Source organism: Protopterus annectens, chromosome 7.part0, assembly GCF_019279795.1.
Source record: "Protopterus annectens isolate FY-2018-M chromosome 7.part0, PAN1.0, whole genome shotgun sequence".
Taxonomy (NCBI): Eukaryota; Metazoa; Chordata; order Ceratodontiformes; family Protopteridae; genus Protopterus; species Protopterus annectens.
Genome location: NC_056739.1, coordinates 460,019,534 through 460,039,313, shown reverse-complemented (window position 1 = coordinate 460,039,313; position 19,780 = coordinate 460,019,534). Strand labels below are relative to the sequence as shown.

At 40.3% G+C, this 19,780-nt stretch overlaps 1 protein-coding gene across 2 annotated transcripts in view; it reads right to left on the bottom strand.

The window, feature by feature from the left end:
* Positions 1-19,780, bottom strand: part of SHBG (sex hormone binding globulin) — a 373,889-nt gene that overhangs the window by 93,327 nt on the left and 260,782 nt on the right. The gene's annotated exons all lie outside the window — the stretch shown is intronic.

Genomic DNA, 19,780 nt, shown 5'->3' with positions numbered 1-19,780 from the left:
TGAAGATACCAGGCACTGAGGCCAAATATCCTATAGGCATGCCTAACATATTTAGCTAAAATAATTTCACCTCAATGAAAACTTGGGAAAAACACAATAATATGATACAATTCTGTCCATTCTGCATAATAAAATCACATCTGCTAAACAGGACTCTTTTGGTTTGGAAATCTGAAAGGATGTCTTTCTGTTCATCATTCCTAAGACCACATCTACAGTACAGGGTGAGAGTGTGTGTGTGTGTGTGTGTGTGGGGGGGTGCTAACAATGTAGACATGCCCCTGAGGCCATGTCTGCAGCACAGTTATGGCATAATGCTACTATAAAGATCAGTTCAATGTGGCAGACTGCAAGGAAAATGGCCCTGTCACACTGAGTTAATAAATTAGGCACAGTGAAGGTGTTGAGCCCTTTCTTAAGAGGTCATTCCTAAAGCTATGTCTGTAGCTCAGAAGGGTGTAGGTATTTAGGAAGCAAAAAGAAGGTAAAAGGGGCAGAACACACATTGGTGATTCAGATCATGGATGGATGGTATATTATTCTATATGAATTGAGTCGTGTGAATGATGATATGAAGTTAAATGGTTGTGTAAGAAGGGAAGTTGGGCATTGCTCTCATTTATTCTTTTGTTTTTATTTATACATTTGTTGTCCAGGATATAACACTGATCCAAATGGACCATTTTCAGGTTCAGCCTTGGGCTTTACAACCAATAATATACAGAACAATAGCTTACAACCAGGAGTATGCATGACAATAATGCATGGCCATAAAACATTTTAAATGTGCGGTTTATTTAATACAGTTAACAACTTTTGGACATCAGAGAATGTTACAATCATGCTCTAAGTTATTTACAACACGTGATTATGTTTTAACCTTGATGAGTAAGTATAGAATGCAAATGGTTAATAAGAGATGTGCAGACAGGAAGAGTTCATTAATTCCAGAGATGTGTAAGTAGGGCTGAGTGGGCAGCAGCAGAATGAAATGGTGTTTATCATGTGATGTTGTAGTACTGGAGATAGAGTAGGGTCCTCACTGGGGCTGGTCTGACAATCAAAGTTTGTTGCGGCATCCTAGGACTAGGCTGAGATGTAGGTTGAACTACTGTATATTAGGGGCCAGTGCAAGTGCTGGTATCACAAAACCATTGGTCAGTGAAAAGAGAAGAGGAATCTGTAAGTGTCTAGTAAAAGTTATTTGGAAATGAGAGAGAAAGGAATGTCTTATATGTAAGGCCAGAAAAGAAGCAAAGCAGAAAACTGTTAATAGGCTAAGGAAGTAGGAATGATCAGCAGTTAGGACAAGTAGACCTGTCGTTAGGGGACAGCAGGAAGGAGAACTGTTGGACTGATAGTGCATCATGTTCCAGACATGTCAAAGGAGGATGATGACTGACTGGGGAGACAATAAAAGAATGGAATAGGAAGAAAAGGGTAATATTTATGGGTTGTTTTGACTATACAAAGGACAGACTGGGAGATTCTCAGCTCCAGTGTATTGATGGGGTGAGAAATGGCTGAGTAAGGTCTTGGACCATAAGGGGTTAATGCAGCTGGTGCAGGGCTGCAACAAAAAGTGCAGTATTGTCGGTATGGTTCTAACCAGTGCACATGGCATCATTGAGGGAGCAGTGACCACATCACTGTGTGGGGACAAAGGATGAGAATACAATGACAGGTTATGGAGAATGGATTATGTTGTGCTGGGATGGGCCAAGGATGAGCTATGAGACTGAGACAAAGTGCCGAAATAAATAAAGTATAGGAATGTGTCAGGGATTGAATACTTAGGCTATGGACAAAAGTGTGAGAAAGAGGCCAAAAGGTAAAGAGAAAAGAAAAGTAATAAGGCTACACAGGAAAGGCTAGCATTTAGAGCAAAAGAAAGGTCCTACATGAGGCGAAATGGAGTGGCAGAGAGCAGAAGGATGAGCCATAATGTAAGGACATTGGCAGAAGGCCAACAAAATGAGTGGGCAGAAGGGAGACAATGATTTTTCTTAGGTACAGAGCAACAGAAAAAGCTAGAAGGCAAAGACAGCAATGGGCACACTGAGCAAAGACGGGAAGGAGATTGCAGAAGCATGCGGAAAAGCCTGGAATGAATACTTCGCTTTAGTCTTTATAAAGGAAAGCAAATGGTGAGTGTCAAACTGGGGCCAAGGCAGAAATTAATAGGAAGAAAAATGGACAGACACCAGGATGGAGAGGAAAGGGGGAGGAGAAGGAACTGTCGGAAAAAAAAGTCAGAGGACTATTTGGAATGCCTCACAGATACCCCAGACATCTGAGTAGTGTTCTTGCAGACCCTTTATAGAGATCTTCAACAGATCACTGGCTAGTGCAGAAGTACTTGAGGACTGGAGTTCAGCAAGTGTGATAAAAATTCAGTAGGACTGCCAACTGCAGTTCTGTTAGTCAACACTAGGGGCAGGAAAGGTCACAGAGATAATACCAAGGGGAAGCTGACAGTATTTCTAGAGGACAACATTCTACATGATAGCAGGTGGCATGGGTTTAAGGGCAGGGGAAGCTGCCAGCTCTAAACTAATCCAGTTTTATGATTGGGTTACATGTGTGCTTTGCAATGAAGTATCAGTAGACATGGTCTATCTGACTATCAGCAAGTTATTTGACTCATTCCCACAAAGAAAGCTGACAGAAAAACTGGAGCGGTTTAGGGGAAGAACCAAGAGTGAGTACTGAATACTACATGGCTGAATGGTGGGACACAAAATATTGTGCTAAGAGGAACAATGTCAGGAAAGATAAAAATGATTAGGGGAGCACAGACAGTTGAAGAAAAAGAAAAAAAAAAAGATTAGTTACTTCTATGTTGACACAGTTGGGTGCAGTGGTGGTGGGGGGTGGGTATAGGAAAGCATTAGAAAGGGCTGACTTAGCTTGCAAAAAGGTGGCAGTTGAAGTTCAGTGCAAACAATCACAGTGTTCTACACTTGGACCACAGCAACCTTGGGGAGTGAAGAATCTACTGGCAGGAATGGAACCAGTGACATCAGGCAAAGAAAAGGAGCTGATGATCAGGTCCAGCTTTAGACCAGGTGGGTCCCAGGGCAGAGGCTGAGGATAGGGGTCCTTCTAATAAGCCTTGGCTAAAATTTCTTTATACAGCCAATGGTCAAGGGCTCACCAGGTCTCCAAAAGATCCAAGGATCTAACAAGGGTGCCAGCAGGCAGGTGCAGGAACCGGCTGACCAGGAGATTAATTTTCTTTTAAATTAACAGCGTTCTTCTTTAAGAATGCCCTTTGCGTCCAGTCGCACATTGTGCAGGCACAGAAAACCAATGGTTTTACGTCTTCATCTTCTGCTCCCATGCAGAATTTGAATTTCAGAAGATGTTTGGAGTGCGGATGAAGGTACAAGTGAGAGGTAGGTGTGTGCATGTGTGTTTAAGAGTTTAAGAGTGTAAGAGGTGTGTGTGAAATAGGTAGGGGTGTGTGGATGTAAGAAGTAGGTAGGTAGGAGTGTGTGGATGTAAGAAGTAGGTAGGCAGGGGTGTGTATGCGTGTATGTAGGAAGTAGGTAGGCAAAGGTGTATGTGTGTGTGTGTGTGATATCTTCTGCACTGTGCTACTCCCTGTGTTGATGTCATGGTAATAAAGGTTAAGTGAATCCTTTGTGATGCAGGCCAAGAAAAAAAATATTGCTGGCAACAGTGGCAACTGTGCAGATAATTACCACTATCAATCTAGAGTGATAAGTAACCATAGCAAATCATGTTGCCCTAGAACTAGTTAGGTTGTCCAGGTTTTTTGCTCACCATTCCGGCAGTATGTGGATGGCCAGTATACGCCTGTTCTCTGAGTTTATCAGTTATGCTGTTCAGTGTGTATTTATTAGCCTTGCCCAGTATATTTCCCATAGAGGAGCACTGCTCAGTTGTTCTGCCACAATAAGTCTGCTAGAACTTCTGACAGTAAAGCAGCAACATTGTCCAGGTACATGTCTGGAGCACATGGGTAACACTCAATTGTAACACTGGTGACCCAAGTCTGATTAGCATTTTGGGTGCTAGAGGGTCAGACAGCATTTGCCAAAATCTAAAGTACAGTACTTGTTCTGTTTTAAAGAACTAATATAATTTCATTAAGTACCTGATGAAATACTTCCAAGTCCCCTGTTCAGGTCTGCCTCAAGTACAGATTTTCAAAAAATGTACTGAATTGACTTGTACAGTGCATACTGCAATGTTCCATACAGTGGAAGGAATGATAATTTAATCTCAGGTGCAGACATCATTTCACAATATTTTCTCCCTGTAAGATTCCTTGCCTGAAGTTACAAAAAGCCTACTTATGTAGTTGTAAAGCATCAGTAATTTGTAATATTCTGAGAGAGAGAGAGAGAGAGAGAGAGAGAGAGCGCAATACATTTAATCGGCCTGATATGCAAGATTACAGAAGCTGATCAAGTGAAATGGGTGTGTGTCAGAATGATTGCACAGAAAATGTTGCATTATTTAAAAAATACAGCCATGCTTCTCTGTTGTCTTATATAACAGCTCTTGGGTATACTATATTTAAGTCCCAATAATATGCATAGTTCATAATTTAAAAGGAAGTATTTCATAGAACTTTGGGTAATATTTTTGCCTGCTCTGTTTTCATGTTACTTGACACTAATGGCAGATGTTTGTGCTATTCCTTAATTAAACTGTAGATTTCATATCTGGAACCAGGAAACATCCATAGCCCATAAGAGGTTAAAATGAACTTTGACATTTGTTTCATGTATTAGCATGTTAAATTAGTAGCTTTGTTCCAGTGTAGTGCAATAGTTATTGCCAACCATGAAGTACAGTGAATTCCTTTTTTTGATTTATTATCCTGCCATTTCATTTAACAATACGCTATCTGTGATATACTTCCTTGTGTGATGTAAATGACAAGATGCAGGACTCCTGACAAAAACAAGCTAAATTATTAAGTTTTGAGTTATTTATGTAATGTATATAAGGCTGGATTCACTCATACTATCATGCATACATTTTGTGATAGTAACTGTTGTGAATATAAAAGTAATTCTTTGCTGTAGTGGCTTCTTCAAGCATTTAAAAACATGAAACGTCTGACACTAATGCTTATACTGCATTACAGCAATGATGTTGCCTCACTTTCTTCGGTTTAAAATATAAAATCTGCCTCAGTCCAGTACTATAACCATCCTTGACCATAATAACCATCATGCTTAGTGAAGTGTTGAATTTATACTTGGAATGCAATAATATAACAGTCACTCATACTCAAATGTGGGTCCAGGAAGCACTGTCTATTGTAATTAAAAATAATGTGGTAGAATGCAGCAGATGTGGATGAGTAGACGAAGAATTTTGCAAAGTAAGATCTCAGAGGTCCACCCTTCACTTGATGGATATATACCTAAATTCTTGCATAACTTATGTAGAAAGTTATGTATATAGTTTTTGCACAGTATTTGTGTTTACAGCTTACTTAACACAAATAAATGCTTATCCTTACATTGTGTCAAATGATATGCATAGGCAATTCCTGGAGTATGTAGTTTTCTTCCTGCCTACCTGCTTGTACATATAAATGTCTTACTGAATGAAAAAAGATCACATGATGGGAACTGCAGAATCTTGGCTATTGTGGGGTAAATTGGGGCAGCTGTCCTGGGTACAAGATATTAGGAGATGTGATTGGAAAATGCTGATTGATTAGTAGTTCAGTGCTGACATTAATTTTCGTACCAGCATATCTGAGTGCCAGTACGTAAATTAATGCTGATACTGCTTTTGCAGTCAGGCCAGTGCTTCATGTCTGATATATGTTGCAACAAGCCACTTGATATATTTAAAGTAGAAAAAGGTTTCTTACAAGTGTTAAAGGTAGATAGCATTGCCTTTTTTTTGGTCCTCAGGACACAGACCTTCCTGGCTTGCTCCTTAGGTGAGAAGCATGTGACCAGGGAATGGACCTGTTGTTTTTTCCTTCTCAAAATGAGGTTGAGGGGTTCCAGACTGAGGATTAGCATTGGTTACAAGATGAGCCAGATATGCCTTTGATAACCTGTATGATCTGTTGCCCTGTGATGGCCATTTTGTGGTAAAATAAATTAAAGTATATTAAGATGTGGAATAATTGTGATGCATTACTGTAGCTCAGAATACCAGGTACAAAAAATATGTATTTTTCATTGTGTGTGTTTGCAAGAGGGAGGTAGGTGTGTGTGTGTGTGTGTGTGTGTGTGTGTGTGTGTGTGTGTGTGTGTGTGTGTGTGTGTGTGTGTGTGAAAGGGAGGTGTGTGTGTGTGTGTGTGTGTGTGTGTGTGTGTGTGTGTATGAAAGGGAGGGGTGTGTGTGTGTAAGAGGGAGGGGTGTGTGTATGTTTGCAAGAGGGAGGTGTGTGTGTGTGTGTGTGTGTGTGTGTGTGTGTGTGTGTGTGTGTGTGTGTGTGTGTGTGTGTGTGTGTGTGTGGTGTGTGTGTGTTTCTAAGAGGGAGGGAGAGGTGTATGGGGGTTATACCTCACAATTATCCATATTTTTGCCTCATATTTTCAGTTTGTTTCTCATAACATTTTGTTTTTTCTGGCAAATCATTGAACACTGATGTTGAGTTTTAGACTTCATATCCTCAGAAAATGCATACTAATGCAAACATTTTTGTTCTATCCACTTTCTATGGAGGTCAGGGGATGTATGTATATGTCATACCTCTCAACTGTACAGATTTTCACAGAATGTCCAGATTTTTTGCATTATATTTTGGTTTGTTCCTCATAAAAATTCTGTTTTTTTTTTGACAAATCACTGGGATGAGCTAAGGATTAAAGTTACTAAATAATGACATGTATTTCAGTTTCAGACTTCATATCCTTTAGAAAATGCATTCTAACATAAATCCTGTTATTCTACCAACTCTCTAAACGTGTCCCTAGTTGTGGGCCTCTGTCCTCAACATTATAACAGGCTTTGTCCAGATTTCTTGTGCTAAGAGATTGAGGTGTGTGTGTGTGTGTGTGTGTGTGTGTGTGTGTGTGTGTGTGTGTGTGTGTGTGTGTGTGTGTGTGTGTGTGTGTGTGATATATACAAACATATATAAAAGGGGGTAGCATACCCCTCAGCTGTCCAGGTTTTTGCAGAATGTCCACAGTTTTGCCCCATATTCCTCCTAAAAAGGATTGAAGTTGATAAATAATAACAGACATTTGACTTTTAGATGTCATATCCTTTAGAAAAATGCATATTAACACAAATCCTGTTATTCTAGCAATTTTTAAGTTCATGAGAGCAATATTTATAATCTGTCCCTATTTATTTTAGGCTTTGTCCAGATTTCTTGCACTAAGAGGCTGAGGTATATGTGTATGAGAGAGAGTGAAATGCCCTATTTAGAGTTAGCAGGTAGAATTTATTTTCAAGGAATTGTGAGCGTCAAGGGAAGAGAAGTTTACTACTGCTTATGCTAAGTCTGCTTAAAATATCAAAATAGCAAATGGTATCACTACTGTGGTGTAAAACTTTAAAACAGTCTTAGTAGCACAGCAGGTAGCATACTTGCATCTTGATGTCGCGGGCTGTAGGTTCTACTCCCACAGTATGTAGATTTGTATTTTAAGGGGGTGGGGTGCTGCAGTCCTGCGTATGTCTTCCTGTGGATGAGATGCCTAGTAATTATGAACCTGTTTTTCTGCTTGACACCCATTCCTAATGCAATATACAAGCTTAGCATTTTTTAAATGTAACATAGGAAATTTATTGTTTAAGGGCAACAGCCACTGAATTTGTAGATGAAATATTGATATATTAAGTTGTTTTCTAGCAACAACCTCTCCATTAGTTTCACATCTCTTTAATGTGAAATTATTCAGATGACTTTTACTTCTGCAAAGATTGTGCATATTGTCTGGTATTGGTGGATTGTAATGAAGTTTGAGTGGCCAGGATCCGCCATATAACCCACAAACTCAGGTCACGACACAACAAGTACAAATATGACTCTGTCATTGTCCATGTTGGTGTGAATGACCTCAGATGTACCTCCATGGACTACATGAAAAGAGATATGGAAGAGCTCTCCAATCTTGTAGCCCAGGCAGGTATGACCCTAGCCCTGAGTAGCATCCTGCCATTGCCCAGAATGATACCGCAGTACAAGGACAAAATGATTGACTTCAACAATTGGCTAAGCTTCTGGTGTCATTCTAAGGGGATCCAGTATCTGTCTGCCTAGGATGACATGGTCGACAGACCATGATGCTTTGCCAAAGATGGCCTGCACCTGTCACCCCTGGGATTCTGGATACTGGCTAAGGGTCTTGCTGCCCCTATAGTGCCTTTTTTAGGCAAGATTCAAATGACAAATTCACCACCGTAACAGGAACAGGCAAGCAAAAACTTAGGGTAATGCTACTCAATGCTAGAAGTCTAAATCTCAAAATGCACTCACTTGAGGCACTCCTTAAAATGGAGTACATTGATATCTGTGCAGTGACTGAGACCTGGTTCAAGGCTCTAGAGAGCACCCCTGCATTACCAGGCTATAACTCATACCACACTTTTTGGCCATCTAACCTGGACCAAAACACCAAAGGCAGAGGTGTGCCCATATTCATTAAGGATATCCACACCTCCAGGCTAGTTGCTCAGAATAATGCATCAAAGGTTATCCAAGTGCAACTAACTCTGGGCAAAACTGCAATCCAAATTGTGGCTTGCTACAGATCCCCCACCATGCCCCAGGATTCCCACTCCTCTTTTCTTGATATACTGGAAAATATTAGGGTTCAACCAAACACCATAATAATGGGAGATTTCAACTACCCCACCATTAACTGGGAAAACTACTCATGTATCAACTCCTTTGCTCAACGCTTTCTGGAATTCATAAATTCCAATGCCCTGGATCAACTTATCCACATCCCCACCAGAGGCAACAATATCCTAGACCTAGTCATTACCAACATGAGTGACTGGTGTTCCACACTTGAAGTCAAGTCCTCATTGGTCAGATCCGACCATAATCAAATCACCCTAAATATCCGCATCCTGCCCCCACCCACCATTAAGGAAATCACGGTAAAAAATTTTTCCAAAGCCAACTTCATGCTTCTTAAGACAGAAGTGGCAAACTTCATGACACCCATGCATATGGACAATACAGTTATGACTGCTGAATCCTACACAAATGCACTCTATAAGCACTTACACGAGTGCATGGATCATGCTATCCCAAACAGGACCAAGATGCTATCCTCCAAAAAAAGGAAGCCAATCTGGTGTTGTCCCCTGCCATAAACAAACTCTACAACAGAAGGAAGAAACTGTTGCAAAAGAGACTAAAATCCCATGAGTGGAGGAGCTCCCTGGTCAGCCTCAGTAAGAAGCTGAGATCCCTTATAAGATCCTCCAAAGCTAGCTATGAAAACAAAATCACCACTGATTCTAAGGGCAACCACAAAGCATTCTATAGCTATGTCAAGAATCTCAGTGGCAACACCCCAGATCTGCTCTGAGTTACAGCACAACGGCACGAAAATTACAGAACCAACTGATATTGTCAACATCCTGGCAGATAGGTTCAGTGCTAACTTTACCCCCCTCTCACACACTAAAGGGCCCATATCTATACAGGAAGAATGCAGAGTGTTTGTAATCACATCTATGCAGGTAAAAGCTGCACTGTCTAAAACCAAAAACACAGCATCTATGGGACTGGACAACATCCCAGGCTGCATTTTACACAAACTTCAGAACGAACTAGCTCCCCACCTAAGCACCATGTTCAATCATAGTCTCATGTCAGGCTTTGTGCCCACTGAATGGTGCACAGCAACAGTTATCCCACTCCACAAAGGGGGAGCCACCATTGATCCTGGGAACTATCATCCTATTAGCCTGACGAGCCTGGTCTGCAAGGCCATGGAATGTATCATCATGGAACTCATAAGCAAACACATTGGTAACCTCCAAACTCTGGACGCCACCCAGTTCGGGTTTGTGAAAGGCAGATCATGCCTCCTGAACCTGATCAACTTCTTTGAGGCAGTCACCAAAGCTGTAGACAAGGATAAGGTGGTTCACACAGCCTATCTTGACCTCGTCAAGACTTTCGCCACCATCCCCCATTCTGGAATTATAGCTAAACTCACTAAACTAGGTATAAATCCCTACATCACAAGATGAGTTGTCAACTAGCTCACTGACAGAACCCACACTGTAAAAGTTGCAGACTCCAAATCTGACTTCAAACCAGTGACAATGGAGTACCACAGGGTTCAGTCCTGGGACCTCTCCTGTTTGGTATCTATTTCTCTGAAGTACAGGCTAACACAGAAGGCCTCTGGCTAATGACGTTCACAGATGACTTCAAACTAGGAGCCATAATCGAGTCCCCAAATGACGTGGGCATCCTACACAAAGGCCTCACTGAGACAGATGCCTGGTGTTAGAGCCATGGCTTCAAGCTCAATGCCAAAAAGTGCATTGTCATCCCCTTTGGTAAAAACTCTGTACCCATGAACTACCACATAAACGGCAGCCTAATTAATGCCGAATATGTGATAAGAGACCTTGGGACCCAGGTAGACAGCAGTCTCTCCTTTGATAATCACATCACCACAGTAGTCAGGAAATCCTTCTATGTGGCACACCTCATCACAAAAGGGCTCTCATCCAGGAAAAAAATATCATTGTTCCCTTCTACTCAGCACTCATTAGACCCATTATAGAGTACAACTCCCCTTTTGTAATGTACCTCACAAGACATTTGCAGCAGCTGGAAAGGCCACAGAAGTACCTCACAAAGTGGATTACTGGCCTCAAACAGATGCCCTACACTTGACCGTCTCAAAAAACTCCAGCTTTACTCTGTAGCATATCACCTACTCCGAGGAGATCTCTGCCTAACATATAAAGCTATGTTAAACCCAGAGTTGTTGGACATTCTACACCTAAAGAAATTCCAGTCCCTCCGAGCTACATGCTCTAGGGACCTAAACCTTGTCACCACAATAAACAGGACATGCTGGAGGGATAGATTCCTGTCTCAGAGACTTCTTATACTCAGGAACAAGCTACCCATTTATGTCAAGCAAAGTTCCTCATTAGCACTCTTCAAGAAAAATCTTGATGAGTGGATGGAAAATAGGAAATACACCCCGGGGATCAGTTCTGTGGTGCTGCTCGACAGGGGCACAGGAAATTAACTTTCTTGGGTGGCGTAAGCCAGGGAACCTTGTTGGCTAGGCTTACTTAGGCCCTTGGGCTGATAGCCTAGTATCTACCTATGAACCTATGAAATGTTCTGAATTGGGCAATTTGTCATTATTGGTTCATATGTTTTGTTTCATTGCTTACTGGAAAAAATGTTCAAAACTATAAAACACACTCTAACAAGTGATGCTGTATTAACAAGGGATATAATTCAATTATTATATATATTATAATTAATACAATCAGGAAGGTGAATCAAAGCACTTGGCATAGTTCTGAAATGTGTGCAAGGGGCCTATGATTTGAAAACAGTCCAAAGGTAAACTTAACCTGCCACTGGCCAGATGCATTTTCTTTGAATGTGGGTTTCAATGCAGTTTCAGTGAATGTGAGTTTCAAAGGTAGAGAAGTTTTAATGCTAAGTCTGTTTTCATTGTAAGACTATTGCTTTGTTTAAGTTTAGCAAATGTCTATCAGTGTTTGTGCTATAAAATAGGAGAATACTAGGCTATTGGCCCTGAGGCCCTAAAATTTGAAATAAAAGCTGTAAACTAAATCCAAATATCTGTAATCATTGTAGAAGTAAAGCTGGTAAAATTAAAAAAGAAGTAAAATTGGGCTACTGTTGGCCGAAGGACGAGAAGAGGTGGAAGACATGGCAGAAGGCAGGAAGAGAGGAGAAAGGCTAGGACTATGGTAGTGAGGGTCGGAACTTTGAATGTTGGTAGTATGACTAGTATAGGGAGAGAGCTAGCTGATATAATGGACAGAAGGAAGGTAGGTATATTGTGTGTGCAAGAGACCAGATGGAAGGGGAGTAAGGCTAGGTGTATCGGAGGTGGGTTCAAATTGTTTTATCATGGTGTGGATGGGAGGAGAAATGGCGTAGGAGTTATTCTGAAGGAACAGTATGCTAAGAATGTTTTGGAGGTGAAAAGTGTGTCAGATAGAGTGATGTTTATGAAGCTGGAAATTGATGGTCTAATGATGAATGTTGTTAGTGCATATACTCCACAAGTTGGGTGTGCAATGGATGAGAAAGAACAATTTTGGAGTGAATTGGATGAAGTGGTGATGACTGTACCCAAGAGTGAGAGAGTGGTGATTGGAGCAGATTTCAATGGGCATGTTGGTGAAGGGAACAGAGGGGATGAGGAAGTGATGGGTAGGTATGGTGTTAAACAAAGGAATGCAGAAGGTCAGATGGTAGTGGATTTTGTGAAAAGGATGGACATGGCTGTGGTGAATACGTATTTTAACAAGAGGGAGGAGCATAGGGTGACATACAAGAGTGGAGGAAGATGCACACAGGTGGATTATATCTTATGTAGAAGGGCCAGTCTGAAGGAGATTGGAGACTATAAAGTGATGACAGAGGAAAGTGTAGTTAGGCAGCATGGGATGATGGTTTGTAGGATGACATTGGTGATTAAGAAGAGGAGGAGGAGTGTGAGGGAAGCACCAAGGATCAAATGGTGGAAACTGAAAAAGGGTAATTGTGAGGTGGAGTTCAGGGAAGAGTTAAGACAGGCACTGGGTGGCAGTGAAGAGTTACCGAATAGCTGGGTAACTACAGCAGAGCTAGTAAGGGAGATGGCTAGAAAGGTGCTTGGTATCACATCTGGACAGAGGAAGGATGACAAGGAGACATGGTGGTGGAATGAGGAAGTACAGGAGAGTATACAGAGAAAGAGGTTGGCAAAGAAGAAGTGGGATTGTCAGAGAGATGAAGAAAGTAGACAGGAGTATAAGGAGATGAGGTGCATGGCAAAGAGAGAGGTGGCAAAGGCTAAGGATAAGGCGTATGAAGAGTTGTATGAAAGGTTGGACACTAAGGAGGGAGAAAAAGACCTGTACCAATTGACTAGACAGAGGGACTGAGCTAGGAAAGATGTTCAGCAGTAAGGGTGATAAAGGATAATGAGGGAAACATACTCACAAGCAAGGAGAGTGTGTTGCGAAGATGGAAAGAGTACTTTGAGAAGTTGATGAATGAAGAGAATGAGGGGGAGAGAAGGTTGGATGATGTAGGGATAGTAAATCATGAAGTACAATGGATTAGCAAGGAGGAAGTAAGGATAGCTAAGAAGAGAATGAAGAATGGAAAGGCTGTTGGCCCAGATGACATACCTGTGGAAGCATGGAGTTGTTTAGGTGAAATGGCAGTGGAGTTTTTAACCAGATTGTTTAATGAAATCCTGGAAAGTGAGAGGATGCCTGAGGAATGGAGAAAAAGTGTTTTGGTACCGATTTTTAAGAATAAGGGTGATGTGCAGAGCTGTAGTAATTACAGAGGGATTAAATTGATCAGTCACAGCATGAAGTTATGGGAAAGAGTAGTGGAAGCAAGGTTAAGAAGGGACATGATGATTAGTGATCAGCAATATAGTTTCATGCCGGGAAAGAGCACTACAGATGCGATCTTTGCCCCGAGGGTGTTGATGGAGAAGTACAGAGAATGTCAGAAGGAGTTGCATTGTGTTTTTGTAGACTTAGAGAAAGCATATGACAGGGTGCCTAGAGAGGAGTCGTGGTATTGTATGAGGAAGTCCGGAGTGTCAGAAAAGTATGTAAGAGTGGTACAGGATATGTATGAGGGTAGTGTGACCGCGGTGAGGTCTGCGGTGGGAGTGACGGATGCGTTTAAGGTGGAGGTGGGGTTACATCAAGGATCGGCTCTGAGCCCTTTCTTATTTGCAATGGTGATGGACAGGTTGACAGACAAAATCAGACAGGAGTCCCTGTGGACTATGATGTTTGCAGATGACATTGTGATCTGTAGTGAGAGTAGGGAACAGGTGGAGGAGACCCTGGAGAGATGGAGATATGCTCTAGAGAGAAGAGGAATGAAGGTCAGCAGGACTAAGACAGAATATATGTGTGTGAATGAGAGGGAGGATAGAGGAATGGTGAGGATGCAAGGAGTAGAGGTGGCAAAGGTGGATGAGTTTAAATACTTGGGGTCAATAGTTCAGAGTAATGGTGAGTGTGGAAGAGAGGTGAAGAAGAGAGTACAGGCAGGATGGAGTGGATGGAGAAGAGTGTCAGGAGTGATTTGTGACAGACGAGTACCTGTAAAAGTGAAAGGGAAGGTCTACAAGAGGGTAGTGAGGCCAGCTATGTTATATGGGTTGGAGACAGTGACACTGACAAAAAGGCAGGAGTTTGAGCTGGATGTGGCAGAATTAAAGATGTTAAGATTTGCACTGGGTGTGATGAGGGTGGACAGGATTAGGAATAAGTATATTAGAGGATCAGCCCAGGTTGGAAGGTTTGGAGACAAAGCCAGAGAGGCATGATTACGTTGGTTTGGACATGTGCTGTGGAGGGATGCTGAGTATATTGGGAAAAAGATGCTAAGGATGAAGCTACCAGGTAACAGGAAGAGAGGAAGGCCTAAGATAAGGTTTATGGATGTGGTGAGAGAAGACATGCAGGTGGTTGGTGTGACAGAGCAAGATGCAGAGGACAAAAAGAAATGGAAACAGGTGATCTGCTGTGGCTACCCCTAATGGGAACAGCTGAAAGAGGATGATGATTGTAGAAGTAAAGCATAAAACAGTATGCACACTGAGAGGTTTGAACAGTGTTTATTGCAACTGGGGAGAAATAGCCAAGTAATGGGACACTGGAATGGTTGTTTGTGTGTGTGTGTGTGTGGGGGGGGGGTGTTCTGGGTTTGCACCTCCCTGCAAAAAATCCTGCAGACTCCCCTGGTGTCTAAGTATTCTGTGATGCATTTTATGACTTTTTATTTTTTAAATGAATGCTTGTTAACAGTTCTCTTTTACTGTTAGCCAAAGGATTTATGTGCCACCAATATTTTCTGCATCCTCAGATAAAATTGGTGATTTTAGCCATATAGACACTCACTCATTGACACTGTCCCTGACTAGACAGATTTAGCAGAAGCACATGTGTACCCCCCACTCACTCACTCACTCACTCACTCACTCACTCACTCACTCACTCACTCACTCACTCACTTACTCACACTGCATGCTTACTTGCAGACAGATTAGAGGAATGTCACAGTTCACCTACATCATGCCTTTAGGGAAACCAGAGCACTCATATAATTCCCACACATAGACAAGGAGGACAATGCAGGCTTCATACAGAAGGAGCCACAGTATTCCCATCTTTTTGGACAGTGTGCTGAATCCCTTAGTACAAAGCTTAGACAGCTATCTGAGAGATTATTGGGATTTTTTGGAAAAAGTGAAGATGTATAACTTTAGTGGACAAGAATCTGTTCTGGTCACTTCAGACATTAAGTTGTTATTCACTAGTATTCCCATTTCAGAAATTATTGAATTTTGCTGAATTTTTGAATTAAATATACTGAATACAGTAGCACCTATTTCAATACTATTTGTATTTTAATGGAATTATTATTGGGCAACAATTCCATCCATCCATAACCCTTTTCCCCATTTTTTGCACATGGGGTCAGGGTGTCACTTCATCAGTGACAATCACCTAGAGACAAGGTATACACTGCCAGGTGGTTAGCCCTGGCACTTTATTTCATCCACACGCACTCACACCTATGGTCAATTTAGAGTGTCCAATACACCTACTGCATGTCTTCAGAATGTGGGAGGAAACTGGAGTGCCTGAAAGAAACCCATACAAACACAGGAAAGACATTTAGACTCCACACAGAAAGAATCCAAGCCAAGAATCAAACCGGGAAACCTCTTGCTGTGAAGAGACAATGTTATCCACAGTGCCACCTTTACTGGCAACAACTATTTCATATTTAATAACAAATTTTACAAGCAGATAAAGGGAGTTATAATAGGAGCTCAGGCGGTGCTTTCTTTTGTCAACATTGGCTCTGGTTGGTGGGATTACACAGTCCTTAGAAATATTAGGTTATTTTCCAAGGTTGCATTTTATAAACACTTTGTGGATGACTTTGTCTTTATTTAGAAAGGAATGAAGGATGAGTGTAATATGCTTATTCAGGTGCTTAATGGAAGTACCAATTTTTTTGGATTTTATCATTGGTAGTAAAGAGTTAGTTATTACTTTGTTAGATATTGTGTTAACTATGGATATAGAAAATCAATGTTTCACAGTCATATTCTCTGGAAAAGCACCTTTAAGAACAGTTATGTGCATTTTATGAGTAATCACCTTTTGTTTATGAAAGGTGACATTCCTAAAGGGCAAATGATAACAGCTTTCCCCCTTACCTCTGATGATCATTTATTTATATTGGAGATGAAGTTTATTATAAATGCATTCATAGACAGAGGTCATAGGTTGAATTGTTTGGATAAAGCTGATGAAGAAGTATATTATAATAGGAAAACAAAATATCTATCTCTATTACAACAAGCTTTAAATGCCAATGATTTGTTGGGGAGAAATGGTAATGCATTGGGGAATAAGGGTAAAAACAATACCCGACATGACACGTCTTTAAATTTGGATATGATGTTAGACAGTTGGGGCATTAACAACATTGTTTCTAAGAAGTGGAACATTTTAAAAGGGCATTTAGAACTGGCTACAATAATAGCTGACTATGCATGTTTCACCACTCAGAAGGGTATAAATTTGAAGTTTTTACTACAAAATGATGGCAGAGAGGAAAAATTATACTTATGCTTGTGATGAGTGCAACTGGTGCAGATATATTTATGAGAGTCCTTTTTGGTCTTCTGAAAATATTAAAATACTAATATAGTATAGAACATGTTACACATGTAATTCTGTTGGTATAACTTATTTAGCCTGCTGTATAGACTGTAATTGTTTTTATCTGGCATGACCACTAGGAAATTATCAGCTAGGATTGGGAATATTATTATGCAATTAAATGGAGAATTTAAATAAGGCACTTTGCAAACATAGCTAGATTTGTTATGATTTAAAGAAAAAAATGTTTTGTTATAGATCGCAAATCTTGTGATTACGGGGGGGGGGGGCAATTACAAAAATAAATTGCAAATGAGAGAAACAAAGTGGGAAATAACATTATGCTCAGACAGTTTTCCAGGTCTGAACTACACCGTTAATTTTATATTTTAAGAGAATGTCAGATTACTTCATTACATACATTGTCATTGTTGGTTATGCAAATTTAATTATTTAAAGGAGTTTTGTGGTATGAATGTTTTATTCTGAGGAAGTCTGGTTTAAAGTTTCAGACTAAAGAGCTAAATACATCTATCAGAGTTTGGTCTCCACTTCATTTCCGTGGTGTTATTTTTGGTTCCAGATTAATGATTATTTAGCTTGATCAAATTACAACAGGGGCAGTTACTTCATCCTTATGTAGCCCTTAAACCCAAAAGTTATAGATACTTTTTGACTGTGTGCACCTCAGATGTCTGTGTGATAAAGTGAAAATGGTAACAGTAATATATTTCAACTTTTTTCTCAGTGAAGGAGTAATGTGCTGGTACTTATCATTCCTGGTACTATGCAATTAGCACCATAAAACGGTGTTGTTTGTCTGCATATAATTCCCATGGTTATATCTGTAGCACAGTGGAAGATAATGCTAAACTGATTATTCTTGGGAAAAAATTTATAGCACAATGAAGGGATAATTCATCTATACTGATCACTTCTGTGACCAAGTCTGCAGAGCACTGATGGGTATTTTTTTAAATGTCATTCCTAAGATCAAATCTTCAGGATGTTGAAGAAATATAGATCATTCCTGACACCATGTTCACAGCTCAGCGGAAGATAGTTTTCCTGAACAAATCATTCATGCACCATGTCTGGGAAATAATTTACCTATGAAAATGATCTCTGAGAGCATTTTTACAACTCAATGGAAGAATAATTCATCTTTAAAGATAACGCATGTGATCATGTGTGCAATGGTGGTTACAGTTTCTGAGGCAACTTCTTGGGAAAGGCAGATGCAGTTTGAAGGCAGTGTGTATGTGGATAGAGTGACAAGCATCTATCTGTATGAGCTATATATGCAGTGCAAGTGGAGACAGGCATGATGGAGACATAATTAATGGAAGCCTTAACTACATCAGTAACATGGGAGGATTAGTTTCATACAGAAAAAATAAGTAGCATTGGAGAGCATCAGAAGAAAATAATAAACACATATGAACTAGGACATATGAATGAGGGAGAACAGTGTGTGTAAAACAGCTTTCCTATGAGGGATACAGGGGTAAACAATAGTAAAATAAAATTAGCTCCATAAAAAATGTTGTATGTGATATACAAATTAACCCTCCAAAAAGGGGCTATTCGAAAAATATTACTTTGCAAAATGTGTACAGCATTGAAAAATGAACATGTTAACATGACTCATTGGTAGTTATCTAAGATGAATTCACATAAATGCTGAATGACTGTCAACATTCTTGCATTATTACTACTTTAAGAAAACACCCATGCCAGGTAATTAGTAAAACAGGAAGTACCTGAATAAAAAGGCTTAGTAAGGTAAAATCTAATCCACAGATGTCATATCAGTGGTTCCCAAGCAATGTATGGCCTTTGAGAAGTTTGATGGCTATGTATTAAGAAGATGAAATGATCTTTTGAATTTGAAATGTGTCAACATTCATAAACAAAAGAGTAAATTCACTGCTTAGAAAGCTATTTCATTAAACCTTTAGATACATCTTGTGTTTCAGACCTGCTAAAATCATTATTTTAGATGTATACTTGTATTGGCTATGTACATTGTGTCACCACCTGATTTAACTGTTAAGAGGCTTCCTGTATCTTACTCATAGATGGGAATGTGGCTAATTTCTTTTCCCTAGATGTTTGACACTACTGACCTAGCACTCATTATGGGTCAGAGTGTTCAGGCTTCCAGTGTCATCCTGAAATCCTCAGTTTGATTACCTCTGTCTCTCTGAGTGACATAAGCAAGTTACACATAACCAGGCAATGCTCTCAAATCACTTCTTATAACAGGGTCCAGTTAATAAATGAACACAAAAATCCTACTGAAACACAAAGAGCCACTAGGGGTTGTAGTGACCGAGTGGAATTTGAATGGTTAGTAGGTTAATATAACTACTTAAATGTACTTATTCTGGGTTAAAAGCTTTACAGGCATCTCTTGCAAATGCTGCTGTCCCATGTTATTGTTCTGTGTCTGGGAAAAACTGCAGAAAATTGCGGGACAAGAAAATTAGGTGTTAAATAATCACATTAAGATGGTTGAGTACAAAGCACTGTATGTTAAACAGCCTAGTTTACAGGTAAGGTAATGGCACCATTTACAATACTGGGGTCATAAATGGTCATCGCACTTAGGACATAAGGACATAGGGACAATAGTAGGCACTTAATAGTGCTTATCTCCCAAAACCGAGCCGAGCTGTATGTGACCGTCCTTGTGTAAATTTGTGTCTACCCATCCAATCATCAAGACTAGCCTTAAAGGTAGTCAAAGCAGTACTTTGTTTGATTTGTAGGGGTAACTTATTCCATAGGCTGGCAATACACTGAGTTAGGAATGTATCTTGCCAGTAAGTCTTATTTAGTTGTTAGTTTAGATTTAGGTCCCTAGTGTGGGATTTTGTAGAGCCATTGATTTTTCAAAGAATCAGTATGTCAAGATTGCACT